This window comes from Columba livia, chromosome 12 (genome assembly GCF_036013475.1).
Source record: "Columba livia isolate bColLiv1 breed racing homer chromosome 12, bColLiv1.pat.W.v2, whole genome shotgun sequence".
In the NCBI taxonomy this organism is placed as follows: domain Eukaryota; kingdom Metazoa; phylum Chordata; class Aves; order Columbiformes; family Columbidae; genus Columba; species Columba livia.
This window is the reverse complement of record NC_088613.1, coordinates 13493653-13518353: the sequence shown is the minus strand read 5'-3', so window position 1 is coordinate 13518353 and position 24701 is coordinate 13493653. Positions and strand designations below refer to the sequence as shown.

The following is a 24701-nucleotide window of genomic DNA, read 5'->3' as shown; positions in this document are numbered from 1 at the left end:
TCTTAACACAAATGTCTCACATAAAATGGACTTACTTTGTTTTGGTAAATCTGAGAATAAACAAATTCTAGCACTACCAATACCTGAAAATATTTTGTTTGAAAGCATTCACATAATCAGAAAAAACAGGGCTGAAGGAAATTTGGGAGGTCATATAATCTATGGAACTGTCTCATAAATCTTTATCTCTGCTTAAAAATCTCTAGTGAAATTGTTTCCAGAATGTAATTAGGTGGTATGATCCACTTCTTCACTGACTTAAGAGTGAAAAAGAAATGCCTTCTTCTGAGACATTTCCTCGGTAGCAGAGAGAAGTCACCATTCTTGTCCTATTCAGTGGATATGGAAGTTATGGTCTCCTTTTACCTTTCTGGTAGCTTTTCTACAGTTTGAAGTTTATTAGCATGTATTTTCAATGTAAAGACTTTTTTTGCTTTTTAAATTTTGTTGCAGTCCTTATGAGGATCTGATGTATCTGCAGATACTGACCCTACTGGGGAAGGTGGAAGGATAGCCTCATGTTTTGTATATGACATTCCTGTTTTATCTGCTAATATTTGAACATTTTTAGTGATTGGCATTGGTGATTTTGCTCAACTTAAGCTAGTTCTCATTTTGGATTAGTTCTTTTGATTGTTCTTACCGGAGTATGATACTCTATCCAGTTTTTGAAGTACAGTCTACTCCTCCTGCGGCACTTCTCCCATCTGTGCAGTCCAGTGTTAAGCCTCATTTTGTGAAATAATGCAACTTGGGTGCTTACCTGTAAGTTATAACCACTTCTCTGGAAATGTTAAGAATAAAGATTGAGTGTATTGTGTGTGAACAAAGGAAAGATGAAAAAGACTACAAGTACAAGTATCCTCAGTGTATTTTCTATGAGGAAAGAAGTCATTGTAAATAGGCTAAGGTATTTTACAACTATTGTATCATCCAAGAAAGTTCAGGGGATTACAGTAGAAAGCTGATCGATATATATAAAGTTCCAAGAAATGTTTTTTTGTTTTTAAGACTGATGCAAGTGGAAAACTTGCTGAGCAAAAATATTTAGAAATAAGGGCAATGGAACTGGCAGTAGTGTAGCTACCTTAATCAATAATAAAAGGATAATCTGTCTTTCTTTGTGGTACACAAAGCAATAATCTGTTGTTCAGATTGATTAAATGCCTCAGCTCTGCTTTGATTATTAATCAATCTCTAAACCACCTTATTGTGAGTACAATACAAAGTAGTAGAGATTAGGGATAGTAATGACAGTGATATTAACAGAAGTGGGGGGAGTCCTTTTGTCATGATGTGAAAAAAGCTGAACTGAGGTGGGACGGGTTTTGGTTTTGGGCAGGCTTTCTGTTGATATACATTTGAGTAGCTTTACTGCAGCATCAAGTTGTAGAGCTCTAAAAGGGGGTCTAAAGGGTGAATTTGCACAAATCACAGTGATTTTGTTCTCTGATACCGTAATGTAGGAACTGTCATTTACTTGATAGGGAAAGAATGCACAACATGAGGACTAAGAAATCTGGAAGGTCTTGACTGAAAAAAAATCCAACCAGTTTGGAAATGTGCTTTTGTCAGATTCATTCTTTGTAGGAATAACTTTTTTATTGTTTACTTACACCCCAGCCCAGGCTTGCAGCTTTTGTCCTTATTAAGTTATGAGGAAGATAAAGTACCCTCTTACGTAACTTACGTATTTTGCACCATATGCCAGGGATTCTCTAATTGCCAAAGTTACATAGGTGGTGTTTTCACTTCAAAGGAAAGGGCAAAAAAATGAATCTTGAGTTGTTCCAATGTCTCATTGCTGTCTGAAAAGAGGAATTGGGGTTTTGCCTTTTTTCTTCTTCTTCTTTTTAATTTTTGTATTCTATTAAGAGGTTTGAATATACCGGTTTTACTGAAATTTATGAAACAAACTTTATAAAAAGCAGGATGACTTAAGACCCTGAGCAACAGGGTCTTAAGTTGGCTGTTCTTTGAGTCCAGAGTTGGACCAAATGAAAGAAGCAAAAGATACCATGATGAAAATTTGAGCAGTATTGACATACATGACAAATGATGCATTACATTGAGAGTATAAATTTCACTGCGTTCTAAATCTTGACTTCTTTCCAGTTGTGTTGTGTTTTGGGTTCAACTGTGGGGCTTGGAGGGGTTGTTTTTTTGGTTTATGTTGTGCGTTTTGGTTTTTGTGGTTTTGGGTGTGGGTTTTGTGGTGTGTTTTGTTTTTTTTTTTCATTGTTTTTTGGTTTTGTTTTGTTCCAATCGTAGAATGAAAGAATGAAGCTGGTGATAAAAGATGCTTATAAAAATTCTGGCAAATTTATTACTAAACAGCATGGGTTGATTTTTTTTTTTTCTTCCTGTCCAGCTGGTCATTAGGCCTTTCCAACTGTCAGTGTCTCATGTAATCTCCTTTAATAGCAGCACATAATTAGCTTTATGCTGATCAGAGGCATTGGGGATGGTGGTGGTAATATTCAAATAAATACATAAAAATCCCAAGGAAGATAACTTGAGAAGACATATGTCTAAGCCAGTATTTATGACTTTTAGTCCTGAAGTCTGTAACTGTTGATTTATGCACATGAGCTTTGAACTGTGGTATAGAAATGTATCAATTAAGAATCTACAGGAGTTCTGGAAGGAAAGTACAGATGTCTCTCCAAACAGTAATACATCACTTTTTTTTTTCCCCATGCAGTCCTTTTCTCACTTCAGATATTGAATTTTTTCTTGCCTAGTTTCTTATTTAAAAAAGGTAATTAAAATTATAGTCTTGACATTGCTCTATTAGAAACAAATTGTCTGCATTTTTAATCTCAATCCAGAGCCTTATATATACAATCTACATATGTGTACTTCATGTAAATGTTTTCTTAAAGGCTTTTACAGAATCACAGTTTTCCAGTGGTTTTTTTTATGGCTGAATTTGAGTGGTTTTGTTTTACTGCACATGTTTAATAAATGATTTGTGTATAAAATCATCTAAGTCAAATTGGTTCCAAACTGTCATGTAATTCTGGAGTGTCAAAACTCCAAATGTATTTCATGCTTCTACTTTGTACAGACTGGAATCTGAAGCTCCACCTCTGCAAATATAACATGGTAGCCAGTGTTAGGAAGGCCATTTGAGAGTGTTGATGTCACTGTAACTTTTGTTATAAAAGTATGAATTTCAGTTGTTTTCGAGATCACTGTATTTGAACAGCTTGTCTTCTCAAGGTGTTCTGGTTTGCATGTGGGGTTGGACAAATCAGTTATTCAGTGATAAGAGGTACCCAGCTAAGTAAGGGGCAGGATTACAAGCACTCTAGACATATATTTATTGACTAGATCTAGCAAATTGTTTGGTTCATGTGCTGCCTGGATCCCAGACACTACTTCATGATGCATCAATTAAGGAGTCCATGTGCTGAACATCAACCTCTGTATTCTGCTTTACAGTCAGCCAGAAAAAAAATGAACATGACTTCAAAAAAAAAAAAAAAAAAAAAATATACCCTGACAGGTGAAAATTGTGTCTCCTGCATTAAGGTTCTTTAAACCTGGAAGTGTCTTAGAATTTAGGCTTTCAGTTCTTCAATAAAAGATCACAGTTTTCTTTTTGTTCTCTGGCATTGTAATCCATTTGAGGATTCTGTCAACACCCCTTTCAAAAACTGCATAAAGCTGTTAAGATTTGTAGGACAAAAATCAATACAAGTTACCTTTAATTCATAACTCGAAGTTCACAGCCAAATCTTCCTCCAAGAGAGGTTTCAGTACTGGAAAATAAAAAGCTGGTAAATCTTTATGGTTTTCTACTGAAAGCAATTACTGGTACTACTATAGGTATTATTTTTGGCCTAGATTTTTGCTCAGGGATTATTTTGGTTGCCCACTGCTTGCTCTAACTGACCAGAATGTAAGGACATGTCTGAATTCTGACAGAATGGTGGGATGGATACTGAGAGAGCAAGCACAGCACTTGAAATATTGACTAGATGGGAAGCATGTGGACTTCTCCCAAAAGAGATCTGTCAAGATGTATTGCAGTATCTATTCCTTACCTTCCTCCTTTAATTTCCTGCATCATTTAACTGGCGTTTTCTGTGGCAGAACTGCTCTGCACATCAGTGCTTCTCTTTATGTTTATTAGTAAGCAGTAGCTTCTTGTAGACAAGATTCTTTTGGCAGGTAGTGGTGAATATAATCTCTCTGGGTTGCAGATACAAACTAAAGACAACTCCCAGGCCTTTTAATAAGAAACTAAAATCTGTTAACGGTGCATGGGAAACAGCCTGTAGTTCAAATGAAAGCTCACCACTGTGTGCCCTGCCTCACTCCCTGTTTCCCCCCATTAATTAAAGACCCTATTCTCTATGCTCATGTTTTCTCACTTTTCTCTGGAACTTAGTCCCTCCAACCAAACTTCCTTATACCTCAAACCTCCTCTGGTCAAGAAGTAGTTTCTAAGTGTAGGGTGGGGGAAAGGGAATGCTTATGTTAATGGTTGGAGTCAATGATCTTAAACGTCTTTTCCAACCAAAATGATTCTCTGATGCTCAAGTCAAATGAAAAATAATATACTAATGTACAAGAATAGATGAGGATGTTTTATATAAAGCTGCACTCTTAAAAAAAATAGTACTAAATATTTTGAGACACTTAAAGATGTGAACCAAGCTCTATATGCAAAGCTTTTAAAATATCTTGATACAAAGACACTAAAAGGACTTGCTTTCCAGTTAAATTTAATTAAGTCTTAATTCAACTACATCTATATTAAGAGAAACAGAACAAAGTCAAGCAAGCATGAAGGCAAAGTTAAGCAGAAGAGGCCTAAAATGAAACACGAACTGCTACAACCTTCACTTTTAATGCCTGCTAAGCCACTCAGCTTTCTGAATCACTATACTTACAAAGCATGTTATGAAGCGCACTCATAAACCATCATGTTGACTGAAAGATATTGAAACCATTCTAACCTTTCTGGTTTTTGTTTTGTGTGTGTGTGGTTTGTTGGTGTGGTTTTTTTTTTTTTTGTCAAACCCCTGCTGATGTGCAATACCATGCTGGGTTTTTTTTTTAGTTATATATCTGAAACTGTTACTCAAGTCATGTATACTCATGGAATAGATTAATGCAATACTGTTCTTGCTTTGTGAACACGCTTGAGAGAGATGTGGAAGTCTCAGAATGTGGAATTATTAACAGTCTTCTCTCAGACCAGGAGTCTGTTTTGCAGAAAACCAAGAGAATTGCAGAGCTGAAGATGGACTGCCGATGGTTTTGCTGAAATTTGATCCTGTGCTTTGTTTGGGGGTTATATTTACTGCCTGTAGCTTCTCTCTGTTCCTTGTCATTTCTTCCTCTTCAAAGTCCTTTATTTTTATTCAGCAGAAAAGAAAACTTTTTGTATTGCACAGATAGTACAAAAAATCATTATAATACAAGCATCCTTAGCACTAGTTTGTAATAGGCTTTTTGGCCTTGTTCCGTTAACAGTTCATTAAGAAACAAAAAAACCCGAATAATATTTCAAAACTTCATGCTGTAATAGTCTCTTTACTGATGTTCTCAATACTATCTCTTACATATGCAACGTAGTTCTGCACAACTATTAATTGGATCTTTTGGGAACGATCAGCAGAATTTCCACGTTTCAACAAAGCCAAATGGCTATAACTTAAGGCTGTGCTAGATCACTGTAAGAATATCAGCTGTGGGAATTTCACCCAAAAGAATAAGACCTGAAAGAAACTATCTCACAGCCATTGCATGCTCACGCAGTTTGCCATTGAGAAGAATGTAGAGGAAAGTATGCCGAAGTGCTACATGGTACAAAAAGTGGGCTGAAGGTAATTAACAACTGTATCAGTGAAAAGTGAAAAGAAATTTGTGTTTTGTGAAATGTACATGTTCTAAGAGAATATAGTTTCGCAAATTCCTTTTGTCAATGTTTCCTTAATCTAGCAGAGCTCTTTTGTATCACTTATAATACTGAGGTTGGTTTGCTACTAGTCGCTGCGTCTGTATTTTTAAGATATGGGTTGGATTAGTCTTGTTAATGTCTCTCCACTGATCTGTGAGGCCACTGCAGACTGCTCTTTCTCCTGCTGCCACAGGAGGTTATTTCACAGCCAGGCAGCTTCAAGTTCCTCCCAAGTTTGTTTTGGCCACATTCTGGAGGAACAGACTATGCCAATCCACTGAAGAAACAAACAAACAAACAAACAAATGAACAGAAATCTGCTGCCCTGCAATCTAAGTAGTGTTTCTCTTAAGTAAGGTGAAAGACCTTCTTCTCGGTAAATTATTTATAAGGCAGCTCTTTGAGCCACCTGGGAATGGACCCTGTTCAAGTTTGTCAGTTAAGAAATAAGTTCCTAGAGTGATTCTGAGCATCTTTGCATTTTTCATCATAGAGTGGAGTCAGCTTTTCTGCTGGTCCTCATGGACTTCTCTGATATAGCCAGTTATTGGATGTTTAAAACTTCAAGTGGAGTAAAACTACTGGAAGTACAAACCAATACACTGTCTTTTGATAAGCATTTTAGTAACTACCAGAACGGGGAGAGAGAGAATTTCACTTTTGTGCCAAAGAAATAAAGGCAGAGAGTTCCTTGAGGAGCAAGCAAAGTATGGGAAGGTTACAAAGGCAGGTGAGAATAAAGAGATAGCATTTGTTTATGTGCTATTTGGAAGTTTGTATCTCTGCTGACACATTAAAGCTATTTTGAAAAACTTTCACCGCTTCCATCCCACCTCCAAGAAAAGGGAGCTAATTCATAAACTTAAATAGAGGGTATTGGTTATGCAAAATGGATATTTCACATCAAAATTCAAGTGTCATAGGTTAAGCTCAAGTGCAAGACATTAAATCTTACTGTAAAGCAATGAAATAAAACTAGTTTACAGATTGCATGGCTAATATGACATTAATCCAAGTTTACTTACACCTATGAAAACAAAGAAACATGTTTATTGAATGACTGAATTTCCTGCTATCTCAGCAGTCTTTTAAAATTCTTTTTTGGAAGGTATTTACTTATTTTTTCTCATTCATTCCAGTACGTATCATAATTGATAATGTAAAATAATGATATTAAGTTCTGTTGATGCATCACTTACAGAAAGTGGTTGTATGAAATTACTGGAAACAATCACTGCTGATAAAAATAGAAGAAAATAAAGCCAAGAAAGAAAATAGATGTAAACATTAGTGGACTCCAATAAGATTATTGATTTATTTTGAGTTGCATGACAGATTAAATGGTAAAGCAAAATGTCCAACTTCAAAAACATCGCTAGAAGAAAATACGGCAATGTAGCAGGGAATGAAGAAAATGATGAATCCTACTTTGTTAAAGAAAGGAAAAAATTCAGTCCTTCTGCATGAAGTATTCATCATTTTCCTTTTGTTGTACAGCCCTTTAGTAAGCATTTTGCCTAGCTGTAGTAGGCAAAAATCATGCTTAAAGTCTTGGTTCATGGGTCATCTTTCAAAGCTTTACATCTTAATAGTTAAAAACTTTATTGGATTCTGTGCAACTGTTTAATGTCTGAGGCTTCAAGCAATTCTCAGAAGAAAGCGTTCTGAACAGCACATGCTGCAAGGAGGGTGTAATGCATATGCAGTCACATCAGTGCTGAACAGATTTCATAAAAATGCCACTGGAGATATCAGTCTCAGAGGAGAACCACATTATTCCAAATGCTTATATTCAGAATAACAATGAAAGTGCCCTCTGAAGGTTTCTGTGGTGTTACACATGAACTGTGAATGTTATTAGAAGGTAGGAAGGGAGAACACCTACTTCATAGTATTAAGTCATGCAGGCTGCAGCACATATACATAGAGATGTTTCAGATGGAAAAAGAGATACGAGTGGAAATGCTACAGGTAAATTTTTTTTTTTTTTTTTTTTACTTTTACATAGGCAATCTTGCGTATTTACAAGTTCTGTTTCTTTAAAAATTTGGTGAAAAATGAGCTGCAAATGAGAGCTGGAGAGTGACTTTTGCTGGTAGGTGCCAACCTCTTTAAGAACACCTCCATACCCCCACCTACAAAATGCTCAGCTAATCTGAATCTCTTTTTTAATCTCTTGCTTCTTTCTCTTATACACATTTGTATGCAAAGCACTATCCAGCAGAGTTTCTACTTGTTTCCAAGTTAATTTACCGTAGCAGATTTCCACGTGCTTTTGGAAGGTGACAGAAACAGCAGTTCTGTTCTCAAGGCAGATACTGTTTTGTGAAAGATTATTACATCTGCCTCTGGTGGAAGATTGCAATTACTATTCTACTTTCTGCAACTCTTTACCTGAATCATGACAGCTCTTAATTATGTGTGAAAGTAGAAGTTACATACAGAGAAATTTCTTGGAGAGAATTACCTATGAGATATATTCAGGCATAGAACATTCTTTATAGCAAGGCTCTTCTTGTGGTTCTTATTCTCTCGGTTTTGCTTCAGGAGCCGTGAAAATTTGCCTGATTTACAATCCCAGAGTTTGGATTGGGAAGGAATTTCTACTCCCTCCTTCCTGAAGTTTCTGTTGTTTTTTTTTTTTTTTTAGTCAGATTTGGTCCCATCTATATATCTTACTTTACATAAGCCTCTTGCAGCTTACTGCTGAATAGCATACTGATCAGTGTACAGCTCAAGGAAACACAAGGAGATAACATGCTTTCAAATGTCTCATCAAGCTTAATATTTCAAATCTTACCATTTAGCTACACAAACTTCATTACTCTTAAGTTATAAATGTTACCTTTTCAGTTTAAGCATTTAATGGCAAATATTTACTAATGTCTGTACTTAGGGAAACATATCACAATGGTAGTTGTGTTGGAGTTGATTTTCAAAACAATTTAAACTGGCAGAAGTTGAAATTTCAAAATGTCTTGTTCCAAGTCGTACTAAATCCATGATTTAAATGGTTGTCCAGCTTTGAGAGCTTCTTAATGAAAACAGATAACTGAGCCAGGACAGATGTGCAGCTTCCTGACTCAGTATAGGCAGAGTGTTAGAACTCTGCCATTTAATATAGGAGAATGAATTTTAAGTCATTTGTCTGAGAAAGGCAAGAAAGGAGGTTGAAGTATGGTGTCCTTTACCCCACAGAAACACCCTGTTACGCTGTTGGGCTGGGATGTTAGAGCATAGTCCATTTTAAGAGATTTCTGTTTCTGTGGATAGTGTGAGTTTTATCATATCAACATTTCTAGAGCAACTGTTTTCTCTTAAATCTTCCAGGAAGCTCTGTGTTCTACAACAATTAACTTGTATTTATTATAAGTTTTTATTTCTTGTCCAGTCTCTCTTCATTTAGGATTATTCCATTATGGATGGTCACTCTGATTTTTAGTAAACCTTAATTTATTTGTCATTGTGAGACCTATAACGGCTCGAAATAAGCCTCATTTGTTAAAGGTAACCCTGACAGCGCAAGGTAGGTTAAATTATAAAATGCAGACTTTCAGGAAAGAAATTATCATTGGGGAGTGTTGTACTACTTTGATTTTGTATATTGACTGTTATTGATGACCATTCTCTAGTCAATGCACTACAGGAAACAGCTACGTGTGCGCCACTAGTTCACCTTTGTTTTCTGTTTCTGTTATTGAGCCATCAATATAATTGTCAATAAAGAAGCTGGCCACTTGTTGGAAAGCTTTCATCCATAGACAGTAGAGAATGTTCTTGTAAAAAGACATTGGTCTCCCAGCAGCGTTAAAAGCTGAGTTTCAGAAAGCCATGTCAAATGTGTTTGCACTGCAGTTTTTCTGCAGTAAAGCTAAGCCTTACAGGGACAAGGTCATCTTGTGACCTCAGTGCAAGGGACCAGCCCAACTCCTTGGGGGAACTAGAATTACAGGGCTTTTTTATTTTTTTTTTCCTGCCTAATTAGCAATATTACTTTATATTTTGCACATACTTCTGTGTGCATGAGGAAGAAATCTGCAGGGAGCTCATTACGTTGCTGGGCTTGTACTTATAGGCTTGCAAAGCTGTAGCTTCAGGGATGTGGAAGGTGAGTTCACTTGAAGAAATTCCATATCCAGACTGAACCACTGCTGAAAACTTGTAGGAACTCTGCAGGATATCTCCTGTGGGGCATGCTTTATCCTGTCCTGCATGTTCCTGCAGAGAAACTGTCCAGATGAATCTTCCTTTACATATTTTCACTTTGAGACAATGGCTGAGGGCACAATTTTTGCTCATATGTCATCTGTTAATGAGTCTCTAACCAGTAAATGAGTTTGTGAAGAAAAAGGAGCCAATGAAACCTTGCTCATCACTGCCTTGGCACAATTTTTCAAAGCCCAGTGTGGTTCCTGTGACTGGCATATTCTAGAAATACGATTTAGTGTGAGGGCTTTTTATTTTTTCTCCCTTCTTTGGTAGGGAGAAGGTGAAACATGACAGAATCACATTCCCAGCACACCGTTATGCTAACACTCAAAACTCTGGTGCTGAGAGGAATCCAAGAACCTCTAAAGGAAGTATATAAGGCAAGAACTTATGGCAATGCTTTAAGGACAATAGCATTAATATTTTTTAGCAAGAATGTCTATCTGAATCCAAATTCATTCACTTCTCTTTGATCTTTCCTCTTCTGAAGACTGGATCCTTAAATCAAAAAATGATACAGCATACCACATGGAATTATTTTGTATAACTGAGTTAAATGGTTAAAACTGAAGAAAGTATTGCATCAATATTTTCTAGCCATCATGGAATTATGCTAGTTTGTCACTTGTCAATAAGAGGAAATGGGGCAATAGTCTTCAATTCACAGAAAAATCACCCACTGCTGCATAAAATCAATAGTTTTAAAATAATTAAAACCCACATTATTTCATATTTTTTACCAAGCTACTTTTTAAAAAGTAGCTGCATAATAAACAAATTAATACTTAAAGAAGCACAACACAGATATATTCTCAGTTTCAGAATAATCTAGATTTCTTACTTTGGACCTGGAGGCAGAAATCAACTGCCAAGCCTGAAAAAATGATACATAGACATGAATAACATAAACAGCACCCAGAAACAGTGCCTGAGACAGACTAAGCCAGATCTTTAGCTGTTCTAGACAACTGATTTCTCTGTGATAAGCTGTTACAGCTGTCATAAGCTGGTATCAGCAAAGAGTTTGGACAAGGAAAAAAGTTTTACAGCCTGAATCGTTGAGAAAGAAGGAACCAGACAAACTCCCGTCCTCTTCCCACAACGTATTTGTTTTCTCCAGCTTAGCCTTGGTTGACTTTGATTTTTGTTTTGAGTTTTGATTTGATTTCAGAGAAAAGAAGTGCACTTAGAAGTAAGAGGATGGAATTAAACTGGAACTTATTCCAGGCTTAAATAAATTTATTGCTGTAGATGTACAGGAATCCTGGCAATAGGAATCCTGTGGATTTCTACTGTCTGGGGCTAATGAATGCATTCAGAAATGCTGACTGAAATATGTGTCATGTTCTGCAAAACCCTGACATGCTTTTGAAGTTGTGACACTACCTGGTTCCTCTACTGATTACTGCTAACAGTTCCAAATGAGGCAGTTCTTTAACACAGGGGTCATCCCACGGGTACCTAAATAGCTATTCAGATAGGAGTACCTAATTAACAAGGTATCAAGCAATGTCAATACCTAGAATAAACAGAAGTACACAATATAGGAAGATTTAAATCTTATCTCCATTAAGACATATGTATTAATAATTTTTAGGTGCATTTTTTTTCTGTAAATCTAGTATTAATATTTATTTAATACATCAACATTAATAAATTTGTGGTTAGATTTGATAGAAGGAAGTAAGCATACTTTAATGTTTAGGAAAGTTATTTGAAGTTAATGGATGTCAGTGGGTGATCTGTCTAGGAAGTACAGAGCAAAGACCTGAGCTTGAAAACAAGCCTAGATCATAGGATTTCTCACAAACTAGCTGGCAAATGATTCCAAAAAAATTAACATACTTAGGAGGCAGAAGAGGAAAAGTACAACAAGAGTAATGTGGATTAATAAGAGGAGTTATGACCTGTTCTCCTGCCTGTATTTATTTTAATATAAACCACAGAATTTCTGAGACTAGGAACTGTCTGAGCTATTGAGAACTGGCATGCCAAGAGTTGTCAGCTCTTTGTATTTCCAAGGCAACTTGTCCCAAATATGTACTGATGTCAGCAGCACAAATGTGTGCATAGTCAATTAAAATGCTTTTCAATTTTTTTTAAATACTGTAAATTCTGCAGTGTTGTTCTTCAACACTCAGCTTCTAAAGATGAAAAAGCTGCTGAAAGCACCCCTGTGTAAGACAGAATAGAAAAATGTCTTCTCATCCCAGTGATGCTTTGTGGTGACAGTTTCAGTGGCAGCAAGAACTAGAGCAGGCTTAGAACTGGCATTCACAATCTGCTGTGCTGAATCATTTGGGCTCTAGCTACAGATGGAGAGTGGAGAATGGGTCAGTGAAACCTGGGAAGCAATGCACCTTCCTGGGCACAGGCATCTCCTCAAGAGAAGAAGACGTCGGACTTGAACTTAATAGTGGCTATTATGAAATATCTTGGTCAGCTAATGGCAGTGGAAGATTGAACTGCAACCTTGATATTCAACAAAAGAACAGTTTGGGTTTCTTACTTTGCTTTAGTTGACTGTAAAAGAACAATCTATTTCTAGGTCCAATTTCTCATCACAGCTTCATAATTTTTTTCTGTTTAGGAAGCAATATAGAGCAGTTCTGCAAATCTTGCCCCAGTACTGGAGAAGGATATATTTGGAGATGGTGCAAAAGGAGTCTTGGTGTCTAGGTATACTTCACTTGCTACCAGAGAAGAACCAAAATACTGACATTAATAATTTTTCTTTTAGGAGCCACACTAGTTATTTAGTCAGAAGCCAGGTGGTTGATAAGGAAAACGCAATTATCAGGTGACAATTAACACACACAGTCCCTTAGACTACCTGCATACCTCAGGACTGAAAGATTCACCAGTGAGGTAACACACAGTACTGCTCCCAGAAGCTATTTATTGTGTTTTGGGAATAAAAATATGAAAATTTGTTCACATAGGGGAAATAATTACTACAACTCTTGATTTGATTGGTCACAAGTCATTTGATTTGGGGGTGATCAACTTTAGTATTTCTGGTTTTATTAATATGTCAGGCTTCTGTTTAGTCTGTGGGATGCATAATAGGTTGGGAAGCTGGCGTGAAATATGCTGTCACACAATGCTCGAATTAATACACAGAAAAAAATATAACAACCTCTCTCCTCCAGTTTATCCTATTTGGAAAGATGCATGGAAAATAAATGGCTGTTTCTAGTGAGAGCAAGTGCTACTTCATCTATAATAAACATTGTCATGAAAAGATTTACAGTATTCTCCTCTACCATTTGCAATCATTTCTTCTCAGTCTTTCTCACTCTTGTGCTCTATTTTCGTATTTTTAAATTTCCTCATTTGCCTACTAGCTTTTTTTTTTTTTTTTCAGTTAATCTGGAAGGTGAGGAATGACCAGGGAGAACTCAAAGGCCATTTTGTTATGCTTAATAGCTGTTTGAAAAAGAGCTGGCCCATCTCTAGTGTTCATGCGCAAATGCGCTCCCTTGGGTTTTTTAAATTGAGTCATAATTGCTTATGCCAAAAGCTGTCAGTACAACACGATAGAAAGCAGTCAGCTCTTCTTAGTGTTACATAAAGTTGTCATTTTGGAAGAATGAGCAATGATAAAGGACTGTGGCAGTGTTTTTGCCCATTTTCACAGTAAACCACGATGTTCCTGCTGCTTCTAGTGTTGATCTCTTTTATAATAAATTAAGTTTCTCTTGTAAGGAAAGAACTCAAACCAGAGCAATAGGAATTGGAGCATAATATAAGGGTAATGGGGCTGGATTTCTAGAAACATTTCTATCAAATATGCACGGTTTTGTATGCAATATAATAATGTATGAAAAGTTTTATGACTCCCACGTATAACAGGAATTTGAGTGTATTGTTTCTACGGTGGTAAACACATTAGCAGAAGCTAATGTCTAGTGCTACATCAAAAGGAAAACTTAATAGAAAACATTATTAACTCTGTGTATTGCACATACAACATAGTATGCTGACTTCCCTAATTATGTGGGATTTCATGGGTAGTATAAGGCATAACTAATATTTGCAGTATTCGAAAGCTTAGCAGAGAACGCTACCACTGACTCCTGGAGTATCTACTTTTTCAAATGGACAGAAGAATTCCTTCTAATTTTCAACTACTTCTTTGCCTTCTCATTCAAATTACTTTTAAGACAGTTATTAATGAAAGTTGACATTGTATAATCTAGCTCTGGAGCCACTATTTCCTTTTAGCAAGCAAAAATTTACTTTTTGCTTCCTCACCTACAAATTAATGCTTCTGACATTCTGTGTATCATTACTGTGGATGAAAAACAGTCTTCAGATTTCCAGCATCTGTGGCAATGTGGTCAAGCATTAATTTGCTGAGTCAGTGTTCAAGCTTTCTGGTTCACCTCTTTTACTGAGGTGGTAACAGTTTTTCTGAAGCTGTTCTGCAACAGAACTGGCCGCTTTCTCAACCAATGAGTCATTGTTTTGTATATTATGCTTTAAAAATTTCACAGGGGACAATCCATCCCCATTAAATAGACATAACTTCCCTGGGTTGCTTGTATGCCTCCTAGTGCTATTACTTTTCTGTTATCTGACTGCAGCCATCAACTATATAGACACTCTACTAAGAAAATACATTCAGCTGACACATAAGCAGAAATCCACCTGACCACAAACTCTGTAAATCTGCCTTATAAATGCCCCTTGCCTTTATGAAATATTGCACAAAACTAGAAATACTGAGATTCTTCTGGAAAGCAAAAAATGCTAGAGCATAGAGGAAGGTTTAGAGGAGAAAACTGTTAGATGTAAGTGTTTACAAACTGATGTAGCACTTAGTAACTTAAATAGGAACATCAAGATATGTGTACTCTTATACATGATAAACTTTCAACATAGAAATTATTCATTTTATGTGTGTAATAGTGAACTAGTTTTATGAAGCAAATTGCACCCAAAGAGACTGTTTTGCTTGAAGCTGTGGGCTGTTTGTGCTTCCTGTGCTTGTCAAGTAGCATAAATATTTTTTAAGTGGCGGATATTATTTATTATTTTTTTCCAGACAAGCAAAATGATGAGGGCTGACAACTACAAATAGGGGTTTTCTTTCACCTTTGTAAGCATCCATGTTATGTTTGATCATTTGAAATTTCTATGGTGATCTGAGCAAGTCACAAGATTGGAAGCATAAAAGAATGGCTTTTCCTAAAAATTCAAGTCACAATTACATCAGATATAAGTAGTTAATTGTCCTTGGCATGAGAATTTTGACATACATAGTAGTTTTGAAGACAAAGTAATGAAAATGTAGAAAATTTAGTAGACTTGCTGTGTACAACCTGCAACGAGATAGATATTTAGATAGCATTAAAATGTTATCTCATTTTCACTTCTCAACATAGTTTAGCTTAATGCTGTGTGATGTCTTAATGAGAGGATATTGCTGTAACTCAGTACTTCAAACTAGTTAGCCCAATTTCTCAAGATGTGTTCTAAGGCAAAGGTGTTCTATCACTTGTCCCGGACTTTTGCTCTTTCCGTTAGCAGTCTGTAGCCTGTTTAATGCAAACTAACTTGTTCCAGCCCCACACCAGCCATTGTGAACCTCTGTGCCACGTCAGGCTCCTTTGCTGCTGTCACAGGCACCTCACAGCAGACTCAGCAACCCGTATGAGGAGGTGAATGTGTGAACAAGCTCTGTGCTCCAACCTTGGCATTTTCCAGCCTCAGCTATCAGTTTTTTCACACAGCATGGTGCTAAGTTGTCTGCCTTTGTCATGGAAATCTTCCTATTTGGGAAAAATACATAACACCCTGATTCTCAGTATGCCCTTGAGCTTAAAAAAAAATCAATATCATGCTGTTCAAATCAGGATAAAGATCTCATAAGCAAAGATTTGAAAGTGTTCTAGTCTATTGTATCAGTAGCAATACAAGAAATACTGCATTCTGGGCATTTTGGGGTTGTTTCATCTGTGACATTTCATAGTTAAGTTGATTTGAAGTTTTGGAGGAAAAATAGATGACAAACTTATCTTTTAAGCTATACCTGGTGGGGATTTTTGTTGTTTTTGGTGAGGTTTGTTTGTTTGGTTTGTTTTAAGTTGGCTTCTGATTTTGATTAACTGAGCAACCACTTTCTATTTTTTACTCTACACATTTTATTCAAAATACTGAATCTGAGATGTTAATATTCAAAGGCAAAATTGCATTATTGCATTTAGAAGATAAATATATTATCAGTATGTTTATACCACTATCTGATTTTCAAATGAATATAATTATAAAATAAATAATTTATTGTGGAGTTCTGCATTTAGAAATAATGGTTATATGCTTCTTTATATCAATAGGTAGAATATAAAGTGATGATGTTTAGTGCTTTCTGAAAAAGTAATCATACTTTTTATTTTCTAAGAATATATAGATTTAACTTTATTTAACACACTCCTTTTTTTTTTTAAGTGTAAGTATAGCTAAGATAGGAGGTTCAGACAGTTTATACTGGGTGTCTGGGCAAGTCACAAGGTTGACTTACGCAGTTTCAAACTCTAAAGGTCAAATAATGTTCTTTATTGCATATTAAAGGCTATTTTCTAAACTTTGGAGGGGGAAAAAACATTTCTGTTCATGACTCATGTCCAGGCTAACGCATTTATTTCCTAGAATAAGTACATAGTATCACCTTGTACAGACACAGGCTTTAAGTGTTTCTGAAACCAGCAGAGATTGAATAATTTGGTGTCTCATTTCCCCTGCTAGAGGCATTTTGTAGATCTTAAATTCCTTTTTTGTTCTATGTCTGGTTCCTAGCTCTGTCTGAGTAGTAGTTTCCTGCATTTGTTGAAGACAAGTCAAACTTGTACCGCTGGGCCCTTGGTCATCTTCGTTGCTAGCTTTTGCATTCAGCAGAAGTACAGCTGTGTTCATGGTTTCCATCTCACCTATGAATATTCTAGCACCGAAATCTTCAGTTTAGGGGAAAGACAGTGAACTTTTTTCCCTTTGTCCTGTGGGACTATTTGACACATGTCCTGAAATAGCAGACATGCTTGAGAGTAAACTGAAGTTACCCATCTGCCTTGTTGCTCTTATCTGAATTGAATGTTTCTCAGCAGCTTCTCTATCTACAAATAAATATTAGGCAGTGCTGTGCTTTGGTACTGTTCTTCCTGTATTCAAATGAAAACCACAGGAGAGACACAAAAAGAAGGGGAAACTATTTGTCTTCCCATAAGGAAAGCAATCTCTAAAGCTGCATGTCATCTGTGGGGAGGGCAGGGAAGCAGACTTCTGGAAGCCAGGGTATGATTTGGCTTCTACAGCACATAAGCATTTCAGAAACAGAACTACGTAAGTAACAAGGAAAGACATTAGATCAGCTGATGCCATAAACAATTCTCTGTTTCTATGTAACTTACATGATAGGAGAGATAATAAAATAACTGAAGATTCTTTGAACTTCTGTCATAACAACTATAACTTAAAATCACTTCAAAAAGACTGTTTTCAGTCCTTGTGAAAGTCTAATACTCTGTGCAGCACAACTGATGGTAATAAGGATTGAGAAGTGAAAAAGTGTTAATGCTTATTATCTTCTGCTTTGCTGAAAGGAGAATTACATGGCAATTGTGTGGAACTCCAAAGAACTCAAAGAAAGTCTTAGGTGGATTCAAGTAGTGTACTCTCAAATCTTCAAAATGTTGTTACTCAATGGGATTTCTTGTGGTTAGACTGCTGTACCCTCAAGAGGCATCTCTGTAGATCTGGCTGTTGAACAGCAGTACTCACAAGGCAATGGAAATTTGAAATCCATTTATCTAAATATTTCACTTTTAATACATTTTCCCTTCACCCATTTAATTTTTTTTTTTTGTAATAAGTTGGACAAAATTATAAGTTAACATGGTTTTACTTGTAGTTGTATCTTTTTGGCTTGCATCAAAATAATTTTCTTCATAATGCCACAACACAGAGCACTTGTGCAAATTACCCTGAGAGATATGTGCTGAAATTGTTATGAGACTCTTTTGAATTATTTACATCATGATGTTCTGTCACCGTACTAATATTCAAGACTGTTTATATTTCTGGATTTAACAAATATGCAAATCAGGTGCACGTTTCCCTAGGAATGCAAATGTCTCTAATGAGGAAAGACAAACTTCAAAACAAACAAACAAAAGAATAGAATATGGTAAATCACTCATGTGAAAACAGGCAAAGAAATGCTGCTCAAGTACATGGACTCAAGATACCAAGCTGTAATCCTTGTCTTGGGATTGTTCAATCAGCTCATCTTGAAGCTCTGACAGATCAATTGTTTCCTAGCAGGGAGGGAGCTGGGGAAAATGGCAGCCAAAGTTTTCCCATGAGGTGGCATGAAAACTTCTAGTTTTCCTCCATGTGGCAATCCATATTGCTGAGAGGGTTGCGTTCCTCTGGCTGAATATGTTAACTCTTGTACGACACCACTCCAAAGGGCCTCAGCTCTCTGAAATACTTTCTTTTATATTGAAATAATTAAAATAGCAGTTTGATTTCAGTGTATATGTACAGAATGGGAATAGCATCACGGTGAATTGAGTTTAAGTATTAAAGAAGGATTTGAATGTTCTCCAGAGAAGCATTCAGCTTGGATTTTGTGTCAAAACATTCCCCTGATTTAGTAAGGATAAGTGATATCTTTGAATCATAATGCTCTAGATTGAGTATATGTATAGTGGGAATGTTCTTTATTGTGCTCTGATTGTGCTATGCTTTTTGTTATGTACTGCTCACTAAAAACTTTATCTTATATTAAAAGCTGAATTCCATTCAAAAGTGCAATTAAACAAAATTTGCTTACTAAAATAAGACATCATTTATTTCAAGCTGTCTTCTATTTTGAATTTTGATGGTTTCCTGCTAAATATGCAAGCTTTGTTTTCTGTGAAATTAGTTCAGTATCTAAAAATCTGAATTACATGGTATTTTGTTTTTCACCATGTAACTTCAGCCCCCAAAGTACTGGTAAGCATTATATTTCCCAATTAACCAGCATCTTTATGAAGATCATTATGGTAAGATTAGTCTGAGTTCTCAACATTCAATGAATTCAAAATAGTGTATGCATAATAAGTGGGGTAAAATGTTTTAATCAACGTTCCTCAGTAATTTTGTAACTGCATATTGTATGTAAGTATTGCCTTTTTCTGTCTATTTTCAGTCTTTTACATAAAAAATGTGTTTTGTGTGTTATAATGTCAGTTGGATTCTGTACTGCGACAGCAGCACATTGATGAAGCCTGTGTCTCATTTGTCTCTGTCATTATGTATCTAGTCTTGCCTTAACACATTCTCATTTGTTTCTACTGGTAAAGTTGATGGGTAAGGATCATTAATAGTATTGCAAAACCACCTCGAAAAATGCTATCCTGATTTTCCCATGAGCGACTTTATCTGTCATGCAGATACAGGTGCTAGAGTGATGGGGAACAAGTTCCATAAGCAAAATTATTTCCTGATAAAATCTGTCCCAAAGTTATGCCAAATCTCCACATCCAAATGTCTACAAAATGTCTAAAAATGTCTTAGCAGTAGTGTGTGCATGTGGTAATTCTTTGAAGATTAGAACATGTGAAGGGATACTTTGGTCACCTTGACTTTGGTTAACCTATCTTTCATCACAAAGGAGAAAACGTTTGCAACAAAATCAGCTGACACAAAATTTATTTCTTCTTTCTTTCCCAGTAGTACATTTCCAACAGCTTTCTACCTTTCCAACAAGTTAACGGCACGTAGGAGGTGTTAGCTTTGTACTGCTTGAACTCTTAAACCTTGTCCCTGGGGGAGGGAGGAGGCTGTAATTACTATGAACTTCTGGTGCTGATAGTGAAAGAAAGCTTGATAGTCACAAAACTCTCAGTAGAGGTTGGACTTAGGGCTTTATTAAATTGATAGCTCTAATACCTCTAATTAATACTTTGGCTAGGTCTCCAATGGAACAAGAGTTCAGAGACTTTATTAAAAAATATTGTTCACTAGATACACATTGAATTGACTTTTAAGAAGTGTGCAATTGCTGTCAGTTACAATGCTACCCAGAAATCTGAACTGTCAGGTGCTGTTAGGTCTTGTTGATTTGGATGAATGTTTTAAGTACTACCAGAAATTATATGTATAGTGTAAAAAAGCAATCTTCAAGTGTAGTTGTAACGCAGAGTCTTATTTAAAAGACTCAGACCCTCAATATGAGTATGTATGCTTTACTCTAATTTTGTACAAAAATGTAAGAAAAAGAATACATGATAAAATAGAAGATAAATGCATCAATAGTTTATGATAGTAATTGTGTCTAGGAAGGGGACAGTTTATTACTAGCTTTCCTTGAGATCTGCAACTTTTTAAAAAAGAACTTCAATGTCAGGATTTTTTAAATTGTTATATTGAAAACATCCTCCACTTTTCATGTTCTCTTCGTGTATTCAAATTGCACATTATAAATATAAAAGAAATCAAAGATGACTAAAATGAAAGATGTGAAATGAAGCATTCAATAAAGACAAGAAATGAAAACTTTAGTAAATAATCTGCCTTTCCATACTGTTTGAAAAATTCTTCTTGGCACAATATTTTTGTTCATTATAATTTGAAATGATAATTTCTCTTAACCAATACTTTACTAGACAGCTGGTGTCCTTTGTGCCAGAAGTCAAATATGAAGACACACCTTGATGTAGGAAATTGTAGAACTGTAATAAGACATGGATTTTAAAAATAGGAGTGAACAGATGAGCCTCTTCTTTGTTCCTGTTTGTGATTATTTCGATGTATTTGTCCTATATAGCATTGTCTATTTGCTTTTATTTTGAAATATTTTTGGCTTATTGACAACTTCATATATATATATATATATATATATATTTAAATCCATAGGCAAATACAGTTAAAATTATTTAAAGCTTCTCCTATGGTAATCACTGCATTCACATTGCCTCAGTTGGCCTCAGGCTCCACTTAAGTCTGTCCTTTTTTTCTACATGTTAGGGTCCCTATGAGTTAGTGATGTGTTCATTTTTTTTGTAATTCCTGTTAAAACCAGCAGGACTGATAACATAGAGAAAATGCAGAAGGAATTAAGCGGAAGGTCATGTGAAATGGACTTCCTACAAAATAAAGTGTTTTCTCCTGACCCTGGTGAATGCAAAATTTTATATATGTATATATTTTTATTTTAAATTATTTTTACATTATGTGGCAGTTTACCGCAGTACCTACTGGAATTATACAGAACTGCAACTGATGTAATGGTAGCTTTCCAAGCAATGTACAAAAAACCTACCTCATTTTCGAATGCAGTCTGCATAAAATCTGAGTTGTGTGGATTTCATGGTAGTTCTTTATTCATGACACTGTATTTCAGAAGATTTATGTGACCCTGATACATAATTTTTTTTCAAAAAATGCACCTTTAAGTTGGTATGTTTGTTAAGTTCAAAAACTGAATTGTAAATCTTCCCAATGTTGAGATGTTCCCAGTTTGAATTTCCCCTTTTTGTTTTAGATGGTCTCTTGAGCTTCTTTCTGCTATGATTCCAGTGTAGATGAGGAACTCGTGCAAATGGTCTTTTTACAAATGTAGCCTTTTATTGCTGGATTATGTCTAATACAAATATACATGTGGATTTAGCCAAGAGCTGCAGGATGGGGTTGTACTGTTGTATGTGACTGCCAGTGCTGTTCCTGGTAATGAAGCAGCACAGAGAAAGAAGTGCTGTCCACAGCTTGAGCTTGATTGTATGCTCTGTCATACAGAAAGTCAAGGGAAATAGAAGCTTTACTTGTGAAACAAACAAAAAACCCCTGTATGTGCATTTCAGGTGTTCCAGTAAGAACAAAACAATCTCAGAAAATCAAAGAGGAATCAGACTGGGCTTCCTCCTGTTCACTTCCTTTATGCCTATTAGTCAATTTGTGCAAGGAACAAAAATACTATATGAAGAGCATGTCCCCTGAAAAATACTTCTGGCATTCTTATTCCAGCTTATTTCCTTGCTTCATTTATTTTTTTAATTGAAAGAAGGGGCTGACATATTCCTCTGTGATTTATGTCTTCAGGAATATTTAGGGTAGTCCCACTGATTAGGATTTTAATATTAATACAGAATGTAATCAGCATGAAATTGCAAAAACAAAGCCATTCTACTACTTTGGCAATGAAAATGCAGAATAAACAACTTAAAATTTGTCTTCTATCTACCTTATGTACATGATGGGTTAATCATTCATGAAGTAATCATTATCTTACAAAGATGACTTATAGCTCAAGAAAAATAAAAAATAAAATAGATGTCATGCTGTTATCTTTCATTATTATTGGAAGACATGCCATGGTGTCAGTGCATGCAGGGAATGTTGGACTTTTAAAACAAAGGAAAAAAACACAGAAAAAACCCCAAACAACAAAGCAAACAACAATAACCACCTAGGTTGTTCACCAGGTTCTCTGCAGCACCCTGCAAATACATGACAGTTTGGACATAAATGGGAATTTCATGAGAACCTCAGGAAACTTTACACTGAAGGTTGGGTATCTGGCAGGTGTCTGACTCTTTAGACTCTGTCTTAAAGGATACTTGAGAGAAGTAGTGATGGATAGAAATGTCTAGATTTTTATGCTTAAAAATCTTTTGCAACAAACAAATCAACATCTCCAGCTACATGTAGCTTCTCATGAAACAAAACAAAACAACAACCAAGCAAACCACAAACAAATAGAAAAAACAGTCACTTTTAAAAAAAATTTTTATTTTTTCTAAATGAGTCTTTGATCTTAGAAGGAAATTGAAATTGTGGACAAAGCTGTTACTCTTTTAGTGTTTCCTTCATTTTACCCCTGGTCAAAGCTGGTTAGAAATAAGTCAACTTTGTGGATCCTAATAATTACTGATAAGTTTTCTTAGGAAAATCATGTCTCTACCCATCACTTGTGTTCTGTATGAGGAGGTTTGTGATGGGTGAAACAGTAATTCTAACAAAACAACAGAAGCACAGTGGAAATATGAGCAGAAGATAAGGGTAGTTCTGTGGGTACGAGACTTGTTAAAGTTGGGTTTCAAAGCCAATGTAGTGGTGTACTTTATACTGTAGAGAAAGATTGATAAAGTGGTAGCATTTTGATACTGGAATCTGTACTTTCTTCCTGACAGATATCATAATTCCTCTAATCTAATTTAGATTTGTTAAAAAGGTTTATTGCCTTTTGACTCCAGGTACAAGTGACCTGGAAAACAGGTGGTCTTTCTGATACCGAAAGAATAATGCTGCAATTTAAATCAAGGCTCTGAACTCCAGTTTATGCATTCTTGATAATAAATGCATTCTGATCGAAGTGTTCGTTCCCCACATATCCAAACTGTTTCAGCCACTGTTTGGATCCCAACAACTGACATGGGTTGGAAATGGATCTATGAGATTGTCTGAGAAACAGCAGTATACTAATTTGAAAACAAACAAACAAAATACCACACAAACAAAACCCCACAACCAAACCAAACAAAAATGAAACAAAAACCCCCCAAACAGAACAACAACAACAACAAATACCACAAAAAAAACCCCCAAAACCCACAGAGTGATTCTTCTACTTAAAGGCTAAGTTAAATACTTGTTTCTGAAAGTAAAGTGTCTGCCAATCTAGGCATTAAAATTGGGCATTTTCTCTTTTATAGGTTTTAAATTATTGGTAGCAATTATATGGTAATGACTTCTATCCATTAGTACTACGGGACAGTTAAATCAACTGGAGTGTGCACTGGTAACAGCCGTGAAGTCCCAGGTCACAGCCAGTTTGTTACAGTATTAAGGAATGTCATGGTGGGTGCATTTTTATGTCAGAAAGAGCTGCAGAGTTAAGTAGGATAACATTACTGTGGCAGGATAGTGGGAAAATAAATGTATAACAGCTGTTATTAGACACCAGAAGTACAAAATAAATCTGTTCCCAAGAACACCACTGTGAATGAAAAAGAAAAGAAGGAGAATAATCCTTTACCAGTAGCCTTTAGCATAGTGGGCTAAGCTTCTTTTCGCCTTCTTTCTGATGTTTTTCAGGATTTCTCCAGATAGACCAGGGAGTATTATAAAGAGATTGTTACCTTGACAGAAAATTCAGGCGTCCAATCTTTATGAAGTTAGTTTTTACTCAAGATTCAGTAAACTGCAGGAAAATAAGTGCTTATGGAAGATTTGCATATTATATGGTTTTGATAAAAATGTTGGTTTTGCAAAACCTTCTGAAACCTTCAGGAAAGTGGAGGAAACAAAACCCATTACTTATGTGCTTCTGTTCTTCAATTTGTAATTTCTGCTACTTTCTAATTTATGTCTGTATGTTTCTATTTTCAGGTACTGCCCTGTTATGCCTGATCCATTGCTTTCTCTGGTTTCCAGAAACTGGTATGTGTGAACTTGCAGTAAACTTTTAAAGTTATTAAAACCCTGTAAAAGACAGTGGTTTAGTCATGAAAACCTCTCTTTTGAATTAGCAATAACATGGGAAGTAACCAAAAGAAGTCAGTTCGTGTAACATGTACCCTTGGGTTCC

At 35.8% G+C, this 24701-nt stretch overlaps 1 long non-coding RNA gene across 1 annotated transcript in view; it reads left to right on the top strand.

Moving 5' to 3' along the window:
• LOC135580717 (uncharacterized) overlaps window positions 1–24701 on the top strand; it is a 169145-nt gene that overhangs the window by 25555 nt on the left and 118889 nt on the right. Inside the window, exon 2 of the long non-coding RNA XR_010475695.1 lies at window positions 24503–24553. This is a non-coding gene — a long non-coding RNA (uncharacterized LOC135580717). The remainder of the gene's footprint in view (window positions 1–24502; window positions 24554–24701) is intronic.